The following is a 17,832-nucleotide window of genomic DNA, read 5'->3' on the forward strand; positions in this document are numbered from 1 at the left end:
AAGCAGTAGTTGCGTATACCCTTAGTATAGGGGACCCAAAGGTGAACATATTTCTAAACCGGGAGTCGATGTTCCCGAGTATAATATATATATTTTTATATATATATGGTTATAGTTTTCCAAACTATTAATCGAATAAGGTTTATTCGATAACTTTTATTTTATTAATTGAATACTATTTTGAATATTCATTCGAGGGTTATGACTCAGTTTATTTTATTATTTCAATATGATTTGAATATTCATCGGAGGACTTATGACTCCTTTTATTTTATTAATTGAATACTATTTTGAATATTCATTCGAGGGTTATGACTCAGTTTATTTTATTATTTGAATATGATTTGAATATTCATTCGAGGGTTATGACTCAGTTTATTTTATTTTTTTAATATGATTTGAATATTCATTCGAGGGTTATGACTCAGTTTATTTTATTATTTCAATATGATTTGAATATTCATTCGAGGGCTTATGACTCAGTTTATATTATTTAATGATTATTAATTGGATATTCATTTGAGGATGTATGACTCCTTTATTTTATTTAATGAATATTATTTATAATATTCATTCGAGGTATTATGACTCCGCTTATTACTTATAATATTCTTTATTGTATTAAAGAGTAAGGTGTCGATAATCAAACTTATTTTTGATTATTCAAATAAAGATATTACTTTCGTATAAGTATATCTTTGATTAATTGCTATTCATTCAAGTATAAGTTTTCCAACTTCTACCTCAATTATTCTTTATGGGAATATTATTTAAATAATAATATTCAGATATTTCTTTCATATTGGGACTGATTTATTTTATTAAATCAGCATTACTCCAAACATTCTTAAAAATGTTTTCGAGTCTTCAAAATGAATTTAAAAGGTAGAGAGGATCCCAAAACTTGTTTCCAAATTCAAAATCTTCCATTTTAAGGGGACTTGAATACTCGCTCAAAAATCTAAGGGATCCGGCTCTGTGGTGTATTTTATATTCGCAACAAGGTTGCTGTTTTGATGAATGAATTGATTACTTGCCCAATGTTCGGGAAGTAAGCCCATCTAATTGAGTCGGCATAAGCGACAGGCCGGGGTACGGTCTATCAATGTGTAAGTGGCTGGGTGGCAGTCCATCAACGCGTAAGAGGCCGGGTGGCGGTCCAGCACAAGGTCCTTATGTGGCCAGGGTGATGACCGGTGGGGGATTCATCCATCTACTAGTAGAAAAGGTTACTTATTGGTATCTTTGCCTGATCAGCAAGATATCTGGTTTATGCCAAAATTCTTTTCCTTCCAAATTCATTGGATATTGCAACTCTGTTCATACTTTACATGACAGAGGTTTTCAGGAAATGTATGGGAGATATATATGAATATATTTATATATCGGGACTTAATGAAGTATCTCGTAACTTTATTATTTATAATGATATTCAAAGATTGAATCTATTCAAATCTTGTCTTATAGTCTCATCTATGTGATGAACCTTTGAAACTGATTATAACTTGAACGGGGGTAGTTCAAGTAGTATTTGGGAAAGATATAAGTATTCTGGGGTATCTTGTAACTTCATCTTTTAAACTTATATCTAGTTAATGATTGTCTTATGAATGGCAAAGATTTTCGGAAAAACGTTGAGACAAGGTTAGATATATGAGATCACCTTGCAACGATATTTTTATATATACAGTTATAAACTGGAACTCTGTGTGTATTATGCATGGAAGAGGACTTCCCATATTTTGAAAAGTATATATGTATATATATATATACTGAATATTTTGCGACTTCATCGCATTAAGATATCAACTTGGTTCATTTCTTTTGACCAAGACTTTTATGAGTACTATGAGAAGGCTCATATATTGTCATATATTGTTAATCATTATACATATTATTTTGGTGGGCTTGCTGCTCACCCTTGCTTTATTTCTTCATCACACAACAACAGTTAGGAAAGATGGCCAGACTCCAGCAGACCCAGCGCAAGCGCGTGGGAAGCGTCCCGCGTCTTCCCCTTGATGTTGTAGCTGCTATAGCTGCAGAGGTAGATCTATTGTAGATCAGACCATCTACTTTTGAGAATCAATTATGTATAATTATAACTTGTGGCAGATAATGGCAATTAACTGTAAATTTATCAAGTAATCATTTTGGGTTGTAATAACTTTTAAATTGTGGATTCAAAGACTTGTACTTATTTAAATTTCATCTCTGAGACTAGAACGGGTTGTGGTGTGTGTTAGTGTGGGGTCACAGCATAAGGTTATTTATTATTAATTAAGTGAAGTGATATTGTGGAAAGAAAGACCGTGACGACCCGGATCCCCGACCCCGGATCTGGGGGTGTTACACCGGGGTACGGTCTATGAAAGTGTAAGTGGCGGGGTGGCAGTCCATCAACGCCTGAGTGGCCGGGTAACGGTCTAGCGCGAGGTCCTAATGCGGCCAGGGTGATGACCGGTGAGGAATTCATCCATCTACAGTAGAAAAGGTTACTTATTGGTATCTTTGCCTGATCAGCAGATATCTGGTTTATGCCAAAATTCTTTTCCTTTCCAAAATTCATTGGATGTTTCAAACTCTGTTCATACTTTACATAACAGAGGTTCCAGGAAATGTTAAAGAGATATATATGTGGATATATATATATCGGGACTAAATAAAGTATCTCGTAACTTTATTTCATTCAATAATATTTCAAAGATTGAATCTATTCAAGTCTTAACTTGTGGTCTCATCTATGGGATGTTTGTTTTTTTTTTTAAAAAAAGTTTATAATACTTTGAACGGTGGTAGTTCAAGTAGCTTTATAAATGATATAAGTGTAGTGAAGTATTGGTAACTTCATTCCTTGTTTTTACTTATATCTAGTAAGTAATTATCTTACGCATGATAAAGATTCTAGTAAGTATCCATTTAGATACTTATATTATTGTTATCACTATGTATTATCTTGCGAGCTGTAAGGCTCACTCTTGCTTTATTTCTTCTTCACACAACAACAGTTAGGAGAGATGGCCAGACTCCAACAGACCCAGCGCAAGCGCGTGGAAAGCGTCCCGCGTCTTCCCGATGATGTTGTAGCTGCTATAGCTGCAGAGGTAGATCTATTGTAGTTCAGACCATCTACTTTTGAGAATCAAATTATGTATAATTATAACTTGTGGCAGATAATGGCAATTAACTGTAAATTTATCAAGTAATCATTTTGGGTTGTAATAACTTTTAAATGGTGGATTCAAAGACTTGTACTTATTTTAATTTCATCTCTGAGACTATAACGGGTTGTGGTGTGTGTTAGTGTGGGGTCACAGCATAAGGTTATTATTATTATTAATTAAGTGAAGTGATATTGTGGAAAGAAAGATCGTGACGACCCGGATCCCCGACCCCGGATCTGGGGGTGTCACATTGTTCATATGCACCGTTATCCAATTATTATTGCTTGTTTCCAATTTCATTTCAATTCTTGATTTACCCAATTTATTGAATTCCCTATTCATATTTCAATTCCTTTACCCTTGTTACATATACTCTAGTATATCCTGGTGTTGGGATATATCAATAGCATTCCGATTGTTCCGGATGCTAAGCCTTGGACTGGATGGTTACTATACGGGCTGGGTTTTACCCAGACCATTATTTAATAGGCCATAGTTGCCTGAGTACTCCTTATGTTGGTTGGGTCTATGCAGTTGGGTATAGATCCACACTATATTCTGACTGATCAGCAGGTTATAGTGCATATGTTGGTTCTTGTTTCCAGTCTTGTTCATTTGGTACTCGCCAGCATTGGCAAATTACTATTCTATACAGATTCAGATGGTTGTTCCAACCAGCAGCTTATTGTTTCACTCATTTCTCTTTCTTTATACTATATATATTGTTGCAGGCTTGTTGAGCAATTTTGGCTCATCCCTTTTCATTGTTACTCCTATTATTTTACAGTTAAGGTAGAGAATGAAACCCATCAGAACCCGCATAGTCAAGAAGCGAGTCAAGCAGCGGGACCCTCTTATACCAAGAGTGTTCCTTCCTATTCCCGAAGAGAGCTTTGAATTGCCAGATCAGGTGTAGCAGGATAAGTAGTAATGTTGGGTTGAATAAAAGTCTTGTGTAGTTTGAATAAAAGTTGTGTAGTGAGACTATAGATAGAATAAAGTTTTGTAACAAAGAGAGTTCTTGAGATAAATTTTATTTAGTTGGGTTTGTAATAAAGTGTAGTATGTGATTCTTGTTTTCAAACTCAGACCTTAAAAGATCTTGAGTAGTGATAGTTCGGGGTAATTATTATATTTATATTCCGCCTGTGCAGGTTTAGTTGGTAATTGTTGTTAATAATGCCCCAATTTATACCCCGGATTTGGAGGGTGTTATAGTTGGCATCAGAGCTTAGGTTTGACTTTTGAAAACAAGAACGTTAGGGCTAAGATAAGATAGGAAAATGAGATAGGATAGGAGTAAGAGTGTTAGGATTGTTTGTTTATGTGATTAGAAGTTATGAGTTTTAGAATTGTGATTTGATTGTTTTTGTGTTATTATTTGTATGTATATTAGATGGCTTCTTTATCATCGTCTACGGAGAGGACCGAGACAGATCCAGTGGATGCACCGGTATTAGCCCTAGTGTTAGAGCAGATCTTACCTCCATTGCCACCACCTCCACCATTGCCACCTGGACCACCACCAGAGATACCACTTCCCCCAGAGGTACCAGGTTTTGTAGATTATTTTCCATACTTTGAGCCAGAGATACCATATTTTCCACCATTAGAGTTTCCGATGTTCGATATTCCTGACATGGTTGATCTTCCGCAGTGGGAGGATTTAGAGCCTCAGATTCCTATGCCACCAGTCGAGATTCCAGAGATGCCACAGATGGAGCCAGAGGCAGAGCCGCCAGTATATGCACCTATGGAGCAGCATGTCTTATTCCCTGCCCCATTAGCCATTTATGCACCTGTTCCGGGAGTTTATCAGTTTCCTCAGCCAGAGTTTATGGATGAGATCGTGGTAGATGGACCATTACCTTCTCGAGGTTCCAGCACTGATCTTCATGAGCATCATACAGTGACTTACCAGCGCTTTCAGGCAGAGAGGGAGGAGAGGATTAGATGGCAGAACCAGTGTGGAGAGATCCTTGGATTGTATGAGACGCATGCAGATGGTCTTGTCAGAGCATTACGACCAGATTATATACTGAGAGAGAGGCTACATCAGATTCATCGGATTAGTTCTCAGCAGCTTACTGATTTGAGACAGCAGGATCTTAGTGCGGAGACAGCATATCGCAGAGCATTAGGACTTACCGAGGCAGTGCTAGAGGCATTGCAGGAGGAGTTGGGCCACGTGCCACCAGGATTTTGAGACTAGCAGATCGATGAGTGTTGTATTATGTATATTTTGTAGATAGAGGCAGCATAGTATTGTATTACTAGTTGGTATGGGTATAGCTACTGACTTTGACTGATAGTAGTAGCAGTACGACTGTTATATCATAGGTTTTTGTATCAAGCACTGACACCTGCAGCTGGTGTTCTACCTATATATATATGAGATAATCTTTTACACGTTTTCTTTATTTTATTTCCAGTTGTTTAAGCATTTACATTTATTTCAGTACCATTGCATATTTATAAATGTTGTTTTATTTACGATCATGTTGTACCCTTATGTTTAAAAAAAAAAAAATTTAAAACACATCATACTATTTTATTTATTCAGTTATTTAATAAGCTGTTTTATTTTCCCAAATCAACTATTTTAATATATATTTAATATACTATTATTAAAGAAGACCCATTATTTATTTATCAGAAAGATGGCACCCAAAAGAAAAGCACAACCCGACTCATCAAATGGAAACACCGAGGGCCAAAACAATAATAACCAGATGGATCAGATGTTTAATCTCATGCAACAGAAGATGTTGATGATGCAACAACAAATGCAGCAGCAACAGCAGCAGTTCCAGCAACAGATGTTACAACAAGCCGCTCATCCAGGACATCAAGTACCCCCAGCAGCACCTACGGTCACTTTCAAGCAATTTCAGTCGGTTAAGCCACCGGAATTTATGGGTTCCACGGATCCTACAAAAGCGAGAGCTTGGCTGAAAGAGATGGAAAAGGCTTTTTCGTTAGTAAAGGTTGAGGAAGAACAGAAGACGGATTTCGCTAGCTACTTTCTGAAAGGCGAAGCTAATTACTGGTGGGAATCGAAGAAAGCTTTGGAAGAAGAAGGTGTGGTGACCTGGGATAGATTCACTGATCTTTTCTTGGAGAAATATTTTCCTCATTTTATGAAGAACCAGATGGAGATCAAATTCCTGGAGCTGAAGCAAGATAACTTATCGGTTGCGGATTATGAGACCAAGTTCACTGAATTGGCAAGGTTTGTTCCAGAGCAAGTGGATACGGACGAGAAGCGGGCCAAGAGATTCCAGCAAGGACTAAAACCATGAATTCGTAGCAGGGTAGCTGTGTTTGAACTGACAACTTATACGGCTGTTGTTCAGAAGGCTATGATTATTGAAGGTGAAAGCGAAGCAGCTCAGAAAGAGAAAGGACCAGGAAATTCTCAGAATCGTTTCAACAAGATACCGGGATTTCAAGCTCGAGGAAAAGTAAACTTTAGGAGGCCAGAACAAAACAACCAGAGGATGGGTAATCGACTTCCTGCCCCAACTCAGCAAAGGCTTATTCGAACGCCTATACCTGATTGCAGAACGTGTGGTAGAAAGTATACGGAAATTTGCAACAAACCAAATGTCACGTGTTTCAAGTGCAAGCAAAGGGGACACTATTCTGGAGAATGTCCGATGGGAAAAGCAGAAGTTACTTGTTTCCAATGGGGAGAAAAGGACATATCGCCAGAGACTGTAGAGGAATTGCAATGGCCGCTAGTATTCCAAGAGTTTTAGCATTACCTCCACCTCCACTACCACAACAAAATCAGCCTAGAGCAAGGACTTTCAATATGTCAATGAAGGAAGCAGTACAGAGTCCGAATGTAGTTGCAGGTACACTCCCTGTAAATTCCATAAATGCTTTAGTATTGATTGATTCAGGAGCTACTAGATCTTTTATTTCTGAAAATTTTATCTCTAAGATAGATTGTGAGATCCAGTGGTTAGATGAAGTGTTAGTCATAAAATTAGCAAATGATGATCAGGTTGTAGTAGATCGAGTATGCCCGAGTTGTGATATTGAGATAGGGAGATGTCATTTTTCAGTTGATTTGATACCTTTTAGGTTAGGGGAGTTTGATGTTATTCTAGGAATGGATTGGCTATCTAGTAATAATGCTCAGATTGACTGTGCGAATAAAAGAGTGAAATTACATACTGAAGAAAATGAAACGGTAATATTTAAAGGTGAGAAGCAAAAGCAGAAATTCCTATGAGTAATGCAGATGAGAAGATTGCTACGCCAAGGATGTCAAGCTTATTTAGCCTATGTACGGGATGCTGATAAGGTAAATCCGAAGATTGAAGATATTCCTGTAGTTTGTGAATTTCTTGATGTTTTTCCAGACAAACTACCAGGACTTCCACCAGATCGAGAAATCGAGTTCACTATTGACTTGATGCCAGGGACTGAACCAATTTCGAAAGCTCCATATCGAATGGCACCTGTTGAAATGAGGGAATTAGCAAAGCAGTTGCAAGAACTTCTCGAAAAAGGAATTATAAGGCCAAGTGTATCCCCATGGGGCGCACCAGTATTGTTTGTGAAAAAGAAGGATGGTAGTATGCGACTGTGTATCGATTATCGTGAGCTGAACAAGTTAACTATCAAGAATAAATATCCTTTATCTCGCATCGATGATTTATTTGATCAACTAAAAGGAGCAGCATGGTTTTCGAAAATCGACTTACGATCAGGCTATCATCAGTTAAAGATCAAGGCCGAAGATATTCCAAAGACAGCGTTTAGAATGGGGTACGGACACTATGAATTTCTTGTGATGGCTTTTGGATTGACGAATGCACCTGCAACGTTTATGGGTTTGATGAATCGAGTATTCAAGAAGTATTTGGATAAGTTTATCATTGTATTTATTGATAACATCTTGATCTACTCAAAGACGGAAGAAGAACATGCAGCGCAGTTAAGAACAACATTGGAGATATTACGAAAGGAGCAGCTTTATGCAAAATTTTCAAAATGTGAATTTTGGTTGAAAGAAGTGCAGTTTCTAGGGCATATCATCAGTAGAGAAGGCATTCAAGTTGATCCAGCAAAGATTGAAGCTGTGTTGAATTGGGAAAGACCAAAGACGTCGACAGAGGTTCGAAGTTTCTTAGGATTGGCAGGATATTATCGAAGATTTGTCAAAGATTTTGCGAAGATAGAAACACCGTTGACCAAGTTAACTCGACAAAGTGAAAAGTTTGAATGGAATAGTAAGTGTGAAGAAAGTTTTCAAGAGTTGAAGAATCGGTTGGTGACTGCACCAGTATTAGTACTGCCAGACGAGCAAGGAAATTTTGTTATTTACAGTGATGCTTCGTATCGCGGGCTAGGATGTGTGTTGATGCAACATGGTAACGTCATTGCATATGCTTTGAGACAACCTAAACCTCATGAGCAGAAATATCCTATGCATGATCTGGAATTGGCAGCAATTGTATTTGCATTGAAGCTTTGGAGACATTATCTATACGGTGAAAAATGCGAAATCTACACGGATCATAAAAGTTTGAAGTATATTTTCACGCAAAAGGAACTGAACATACGAAAACGTCGATGGCTGGAATTGATTAAACATTATGATGTTACAATCAGTTATCATCCAGGAAAAGCAAATGTTGTAGCAGATGCGCTGAGCAGAAAAGAAAGGTTGAATCGGTTAACTTCATGTGAAGAATTGGTTAAAGAATTCGACAAATTGGAAATTGAGATTCGTATTCCCCATGAATCTGCAGGAACTATCTATGCTATGACTTTTCAACCAGGGTTGCTAGAAAAGATTCGCCGTTGTCAAGATAAAGTAATGAGTCAAGACGACGACTTAACGGGAGAAGAGATTACAACTGAGAAAGATAATGAAGGAATTTTACGTTTTGCGTCAAGAATCTGGATCCCTACGTGGCAGAACTAAAAGAAGAAATTATGCGTGATGCGCACAATTCGAAGTATTCCATTCATCCAGGAAGCACGAAAATGTATCGCGATTTGAAGGAAAACTTTTGGTGGCCGAATATGAAGAAGGAGATAGCAGAATGGGTGAGTAAATGCTACACATGCCAGCGAGTTAAAGCAGAACATCAATGTCCGAGTGGGTTATTGCAACCGTTAGACATTCCAGAATGGAAATGGGAACATCTAGCGATGGATTTCGTAGTGGGACTTCCAAGAACGAAAGCAAATCACGATGCAATTTGGGTTATTGTTGATCGATTGACGAAATCAGCACATTTTCTTCCAATTAACGAGAAATTTTCACTGGCAAGCTAGTGCACTTATATCTTAAAGAAATTGTGATGCGTCATGGAGTACCAGTATCGATTGTATCAGATCGAGATCCTCGTTTCAATTCAAGATTTTGGAGACAATTCCAAGAATGTCTAGGAACGAAGTTGAATATGAGTGCAGCCTATCATCCACAAACTGACGGTCAAAGTGAAAGGACAATTCAAACAATTGAAGACATGTTACGAGTTTGTGCGATCGATTTTGAAGGCAGTTGGGATGATACTTTACCCCTAGTGGAATTTTCTTATAATAACAGCTATCACGCTAGTATTGGAATGCCACCATATGAAGCATTATATGGGAGGAAATGCAGATCACCAGTGCATTAGGATGAAGTTGGAGAACGCAAGATTTTGGGTCCAGAATTAATTCAGCAGATAAAGGAAAAGAATGAACTTATTCGAAAACGAATCGAGGCAGCGCAAAACAGGCAAAGCAAATATGCAGACCAAGCAAGAAAGGATATGGATTATCAGGAAGGAGAACACGTATTGCTCAAAATATCGCCATGGAAAGGATTGACCAGATTTGGCAATAAAGGGAAATTGAAGCCACGATACGTTGGACCATTTGAGATTTTGAAGAAAATTGGGAAGGTTGCGTACGAGTTAGCTCTACCACCCCATATGCAGCACATTCACAACGTATTTCATGTATCTATGCTTAAGAAGTATAATCCTGATACAAGGCATGTAATAGAATATGAACCAGTAGAACTTCAGAAAGATTTGTCGTATATAGAGAAGCCGATAAGGATTTTAGATCGTCAAGAGAAGGTATTAAGAAATAAGTCTGTGTCATTAGTAAGAGTCTTGTGGAGAAACCCAGTGGTTGAAGAATAAACCTGGGAGCTTGAAAGTGAAATGTTAGCAAAGTATCCTCAGTTATTTGCATAATGTGATTCTGAGGACAAAATCTTGTTAAGGGGGGGAGAATGTAACGACCGAGGAATTATGCTTGTATTATATTATAATAATGATAAATTATGTGTATTATTATGTGATTAAATGTGTTAAGTCGTTAAACCATAACTGCTATGTGTTATGTGTTGGCTGTTTTGATCCAACTTGTTTTGGATATTTATTGAGCGTTTTATCGTCAGTTATATATATTATATTAAAACCTGTACAGCTTAAAACTATGTTTTAAAAGCCCATAGTTTAAACAAAATCATGGCTCTATTTTATTAAAAATGTCCTATACCATATCGCTATTCTGAACCCCTAGACGTTTTACAAATTGACCTTTTTCACGAAAAACGACTTTTCCGGACTCCTTCGGGTACCAAAAACCCCACAAAAATTATATTTTTATTTTTATATGATCATGAAATTATCATATATCATTTTTCTTTGTATTTTTGTAATTTTCACAATTTTTGGGAATTTTTAGTATTTATTTTGTAATTATTGGATATTTAAAAATTCAATATTATTACCCAAAAATTATAAAAATTGGGGCCAAATATTTTTATTAGGAGTATAATTAGACCCTTAATTTTACTTAGGGGGTATTATTTTCATAAATATAAATACCTGATTTATTAGTAATTAAATCAGTTAATTATACAGAAAAATCAGAAAATAAAAAGAAAAAGAAAAAGGAATTAGGGTTAGGGTTTCTGTGAAGAACAGGGCAGGAGGATCAATCGTGATTTTGAAGGTGATTCCGACAACCAAATCGGGCATGTAAGTAGTCAAATTGAAGCTGGTGATTCGTAGTTTCTGTTTATGTGATTATTTTTGTTGATTGTTGAGTTGATTTTAATTTCGTGTTTTCGGGTTTAATTCTTGAATTCGGGTTTGATTCTCTGTGTGTTGTTTGATGTTATTGTTGTTGGAGATGAGTAGATCGTTGTTGTGCGAGTCGAATGGTACCGGATTCGTGGTGTTTGGCTTTGGTTTCGTGCTCGTCGGAAAAACGGCGACGCCGCCGTCGTTCTTCATCTCCGGCTGTGTTCGACGAGGAAGGAGGACGGGGAAAGGCCAGGAAGCAGAGGGGAGCATCGTTTTGTTGCTGTATGTCAGAAACGCAGAAGGAACGAACTGAATCGAACGTTTCATCTCGCCGGAAATTTCCGCTGGCGTCGGATTCTGGGATTGCAGGGCGGTGTTCTTCCCGACCCGATCGGGTCGGGGACGACCCGGTTGCAACCCGGTTTTGACCCGGGTTCAATCCTAAAAACCCTAAATCCTGTTATGTTTTTGTGTTTCTGAATAAAATAATTAATTATTTATATTTTAGTAATTAAAAATCAGTTTTAATAATTCTAAAAATTAGTTTGATATTCTGAAAAATAGTATTTAGAATTTCTGAATTATTTTATTAAATTATAAATTTGAATTTATTTATTTAATTAATTATTTAATTATTTATCTAATTATTTATTAATTATCTAATTAATTAATAATTGGGTAATTAATTAATAATTAGATAATTAATTAGTAAATTAGGATTAGAAATAATTAAGTGAGGTAATTAATAATCTAATAATTAGTTAATAGTGCGAATAATGATTCGGTAATTAGAATTATTATTCGAGCGTTAGTTATTCGAATAATATTGTGATAATTATTCGTATCGTATAATAGTTATCGGTAATTATCTATTTAGCGAATCGTATGAGTTTCAATAATAATATAATAGTTCGGTAATTAGGCGAGAATCGCGAGTAGCTCGTAGTTATACGAGTGATTAAGCGTTAAGTTGGTCTATAATTCGAGTAATTCGTAGTTATTCGATAAATAGCGTATCGGTTAATTAAATCGATTGATTATTTGTAAATAATCGATCTGATCGAATAAGTAATAATAATTTGTAATAAATAATAATAATTCCTAATAATTAGGGATTAATTATTTTAAAATACAATAATTATTAATTAATTATTTAAAAATATAATTAAGGATTGTTTAATTATAATTAATTATTTATAATTAATTATTAATTAATTAAATCTTGTTTAATTCATAATAATTCAACCGTTAGTCCGATTTGAGCAAAACGAAGACCCCTAGACTCAGAAAAATGAGACGAATCCAATAAAAATAGTTGTAAGTTATAATTTCTTCCGAAAGAAAGTGGTTTGGTGATAATTGATAGTTCGTAGATCCTAGTAGGAGTATTATTGAGCTGAATAAATCCCGAAAAATTATAATAAAATCAGATAAGACTAGTAATGCAGGTATAAGCCTAGAATTGATTCTAAAAATAATTATAAATCTAGAAATTAATTATGTGCTTTATGTGCTACGTGTTTTACGTGATTATATGAACCTATGTGCTGTATAAATGTATGTGTATATATACGAGTCAGATAGAAACGCATGGGTAGACTGATAAGGTTGCGTGTTATCAATTCAAGATATACGTATATAGTAAGTTATCTAAATGCCTATCTTTCCATGATTTGTTCAGTGTTAGCAAGGCCAAGCAAGCTAGGGTCAGAAGGCGGTGAGTTAAACCAGGTTAAGTACGCGCAAGGCAGGTTTTTCCCCTATTCTAAATTCAGAATAGTGATTTATATTTCGTTTCTATCGTATCAGTTCTCTTTGATAATCATTGTTCATATACACTGTTACCCATTTATTATCGCTTGATTCCAATTTCATTTCAATTCTTAATTTACCCAATTTATTGAATTCCCTGTTCATATTTCAATTCCTTTACCCTTGTTACATATACTCTGGTATATCCTGGTGTTGGGATATATCAATAGCATTCCGATTGTTCCGGATGCTAAGCCTTGGACTGGATGGTTACTATACGGGCTGGGTTTTACCCAGACCATTATTTAATAGGCCATAGTTGCCTGAGTACTCCTTATGTTGGTTGGGTCTATGCAGTTGGGTATAGATCCGCACTATATTCTGACTGATCAGCAGGTTATAGTGCATATGTTGGTTCTTGTTTCCAGTCTTGTTCATTTGGTACTCGCCAGCATTGGCAAATTACTATTCTATACAGATTCAGATGGTTGTTCCAACCAGCAGCTTATTGTTTCACTCATTTCTCTTTCTTTATACTATATATTATTGCAGGCTTGTTGAACAATTTTCGCTCATCCCTTTTTATTGTTACTCCTATTATTTTACAGTTAAGGTAGAGAATGAAACCCATCAGAACCCGCATAGTCAAGAAGCGAGTCAAGCAGCGGGACCCTCTTATACCAAGAGTGTTCCTTCCTATTCCCGAAGAGAGCTTTGAATTGCCAGATCAGGTGTAGCAGGATAAGTAGTAATGTTGGGTTGAATAAAAGTCTTGTGTAGTTTGAATAAAAGTTGTGTAGTGAGACTTTAGATAGAATAAAGTTTTGTAACAAAGAGAGTTCTTGAGACAGGTTTTATTTAGTTGGGTTTGTAATAAAGTGTAGTATGTGATTCTTGTTTTCAAACTCAGACCTTAAAAGATCCTGAGTAGTGATAGTTCGGGGTAATTATTATATTTATATTCCGCTTGTGCAGGTTTGGTTGGTAATTGTTGTTAATAATGCCCCAAATCTATACCCCGGATTTGGAGGGTGTTATACCATTCTAACTTGAAACTAGTACACCCTGTTTATCATTTGATCCAGTTCCTTAATATTGATCACTGTTTACGTTTGATTCGTTCACCTTCCCTGGAAATCTTAATTTGAACTTAAGAATTTTTTGACTTGAATGAGTCCAAATGATTTCACATTCTTGGTGATATTAAAATGAATTTAGTCAACTCTTTTCCTTCTTCCAGCACAAAGGTTTTCCAAAAAAATTCCGGATGGATTGGATAGAGAACTAAGAGACTAGTAGGACTAGTCCAGTCATATAGGAGGCTAGCGGGGCTAGTCCGACATAAGGCTGAAATAATGCCATAGGTACCATAACGACCAGATGGAGGTCGGTACAAGCTGAGTAACCGTATAATAATAAGATGAGTATTCCAATCAAGGGTTCCCTATTGTTTAATAAAGAAAACTCGATTACATTCTTTAAGCAGTTGCTTCCTTAAAATTGAAATAAAATGAAATGGATTGAATCATATCTTGTTTAAGTTATGGAATTTGAGAATCCTGTTATTTCGCACTGATAGTGGTATTTATTCTCGAAGCTTAATTATATGTTTCCTTTCAATTGAGCAACTTATTAAAATCCTGTGTTTGATTTGTGATGAATGTCGGCTTTTACCCTATCATGAGCCTTAATTATTGAAAGCCCAAACCTTTCCTCATAACCTTTACATAGTCAAAGATAGAGATCTGCCACCTTGAAAATTTAAAAGTCGAATGCCTCAAATACTACTATTGTTAATGTTATTAAATTATAGAACTGTTTATATAGTTACTTGCTGAAATTTTATGTTCATATATTTGCTTTAATCTAACCATGGAAGTTAAGAAAAAAGATGGTCAGACTTAGGCACACCGCTCACAAGAGCATTCCTGGCGGTCCCTAACATTTTGTAGGTTTCCAGATGACTGAACAGGTAGCAGTGCGTGTGAGCAAGCGTATTTGTTGGAAGGAATGTATAAGTTGGATCAGATACAATGGGTTATCTGTCGTTTCCATGTCAGAATCGAATAAATTTGAATTTATTATTATTTTCGGTTGTAATATATTTATTCTGGTTCGTAGTTGTAATCTTGTCTCAAACTTAATCTTGTTTAGATCCTGTTAATATTTAATGGGGGTTTATTATATCTGCTGTTATTATTATTTTATGGTGTGTGGGTCCTCATTTCCTAACCCCGAGATTGAGGGCGTCACATATGGCAGCAATTGTTCCGAGGATTATGGCACCACCGCCACCACCACAACAGAATCGGTCTAAGGCAAGGACTTTCAACATGACAATTAAGGAGGCAGTGTAGATTCCAAGCATAGTTGCAGGTACGCTTTCTGTGAGCTCCGTAAATGCAAAGTATTAATTGATTCTGGAGCTACAAGATCTTTTATTTCTGAAGAATTTGTTGGTAAGTTATGTTGTGAAGTTCAATGGTTGGTGAAATGTTAATTATAAAGTTAGCTAATGATGACCGAGTCGTTGTGGATCGGGTGTGTCCAGAATACGACATCGAAATAGCAGGACATAACTTTTTCGCTGACTTGATACCTTTCAAGTTAGGAGAATTTTATGTCATATTAGGAATGGATTGGTTATCCGGTCATAATGTCAAAATTGGCTGTGCAAATAAGAAAGTGAATTTATGAATTGCGGATGATGCAAGGGTAATATTTAGGGGAAAGAAATAGAAGAAGAAATTCCTTATGATGATGCAGACTAAGCGATTACTACGTCAAGGATGTAAATCTTATCTAGCCTATATATTGGATGTTAACTAGAAAGGTCCGAGAAATGAAGACATTCCGGTTGTATGTAAATTTCCAGACGGTTTTCCTGATGAACTTCCAGGGTTACCTCCGGATCGAGAAATCGAGTTTACCATCAATCTAGTGCCTGGTACTGAACCAGTATCGAAATCACCATATCGAATGGAAAAATTTAAAATGAAGGAACTGACAACGCAATTACAATATGTTAGATATATTTGTGATGTCATGTCTAATAATGATTTGTGTTTAGTTTTCAGATCTTGACTAACAGGACAAATCAGGACTTAACTGGAAATAAGTACTTATACAGAAGTCAGAACTTAAGATATCAAAACTTAAGTTATCAGAACTTAAGATATCAGAAGATATTCATCAGGAGATAATATTAGGGCTTAGGAAGACTTTCAGATAAGGAAGGCGGTTGATTGAAGGGAAAGAAGATCAAGACTAAAATAAGAAAAGATATGCATGGATAAGAATTCTATGAAGAATAGAAGACTTGGAAGAAAAGATAACTAATTGATATATTTTAGGATACATAATTATATTCGATACCAATTAGAGATTATCTTATAACTGTGTAGTATATAAACATAGAATAGGGTTTACACTAGAAGTGTTATCATTATCGAGAATATTATTCATTATAACCCTAGCAGCTCTCGTGATATTTGTTCATCACTGAGAGAAAACGGTTCCATTGCAATCCTGTTTTATTAATAAGATTATTCTGTGTTACATACTTCTGTTCTTAATTCGATTTGATTATATTATACACTGTATTTAACCCCCTTCTACAGTGTGTGTGACCTAACACAATATCTTTTGGAAAGGGGAATTATAAGACCTAGTATATCCCCATGTGGTGCACCGGTACTGTTCATCAAGAAGAAGGACGGAATATACGATTATCGCGAGTTGAACAAGTTAACCATTAAGAATAAGTATCCCTTACCAAGGATTGATGATTTGTTTGATCAACTGAATGGAGCATCAAGGTTCTCGAAGATTGATTTAAGATCAGGTTGCCATAAATTGAAGATTAAGGCAGATAATATTCCTAAAACTGCTTTTCATACTAGATATGGTCACTATGAGTTTCTCGTAATGGCGTTCAGGTTAACTAATGCACCAGCAGCATTCATGTATTTGATGAACTGAGTTTTCAAGAAATATTTGGACAAGTTTGTGATTGTATTTATTGATGACATCTTGATCTATTCAAAAACTGAAACGGAGCATGCAGAGCATCTATTCATACGAAATTTTCTAAATGTGAGTTCTGGTTAAGAGAAGCAAAATTTTTAGGTCATACAATCAATAGTGAAGGAATTAAAGTTGAACCCACAAAGATTGAAGCTATTTTGAATTGAGAAAGACCGAAGACGCCTACAAAATTCAGGAGTTTCATGGGATTGGCTGGTTATTATCGAAGATTCGCTAAAGATTTTGTGAAGATAGCTACGCCATTAACTAAGTTGACTCGAAAGAACGAAAAGTTCATATGGAATGAGAAATACAAGGAAAGCTTCCAAGAATTGAAGAATCCATTGGTAACCGCACCTGTATTGGTTTTGCCAAACGACGAAGGAGATTTTGTTATTTACAATGACGCCTCCTACTGAGGACTGAGATGTGTACCGATGCAGCATGGTAACGTGATCACATATGCTTCCAGACAATTGAAGCCTGACGAACATAAATATTTGAAGCATGACTTGGAATTAGTTGCAATTGTGTTCGCACTAAAACCTTGGGGACATTATTTGTACAGTGAGAAGTGTGAAATTTACACTGATAAAAAAAGCTTGAAGTATATATTCACTGAGAAGGAGCTCAACATTAGGCAACGACGATGGCTAGAATTAATTAAGGATTATGATATGTCAATCAACTATCACCCGAGAAAGGCAAATGTTGTGGCAGATGCACTAAGTAAAAAAGAGAGATTGAACATGCTAACTTCTTCAGAGAAGTTAATTCGAGAATTTGAGAAATTGGAAATTGAAGTTCGTATTCCAAAAGATTCTATTGAGATGAAT

The sequence above is a fragment of the Apium graveolens genome, chromosome 3 (genome assembly GCF_009905375.1).
Source record: "Apium graveolens cultivar Ventura chromosome 3, ASM990537v1, whole genome shotgun sequence".
Taxonomy (NCBI): domain Eukaryota; kingdom Viridiplantae; phylum Streptophyta; class Magnoliopsida; order Apiales; family Apiaceae; genus Apium; species Apium graveolens.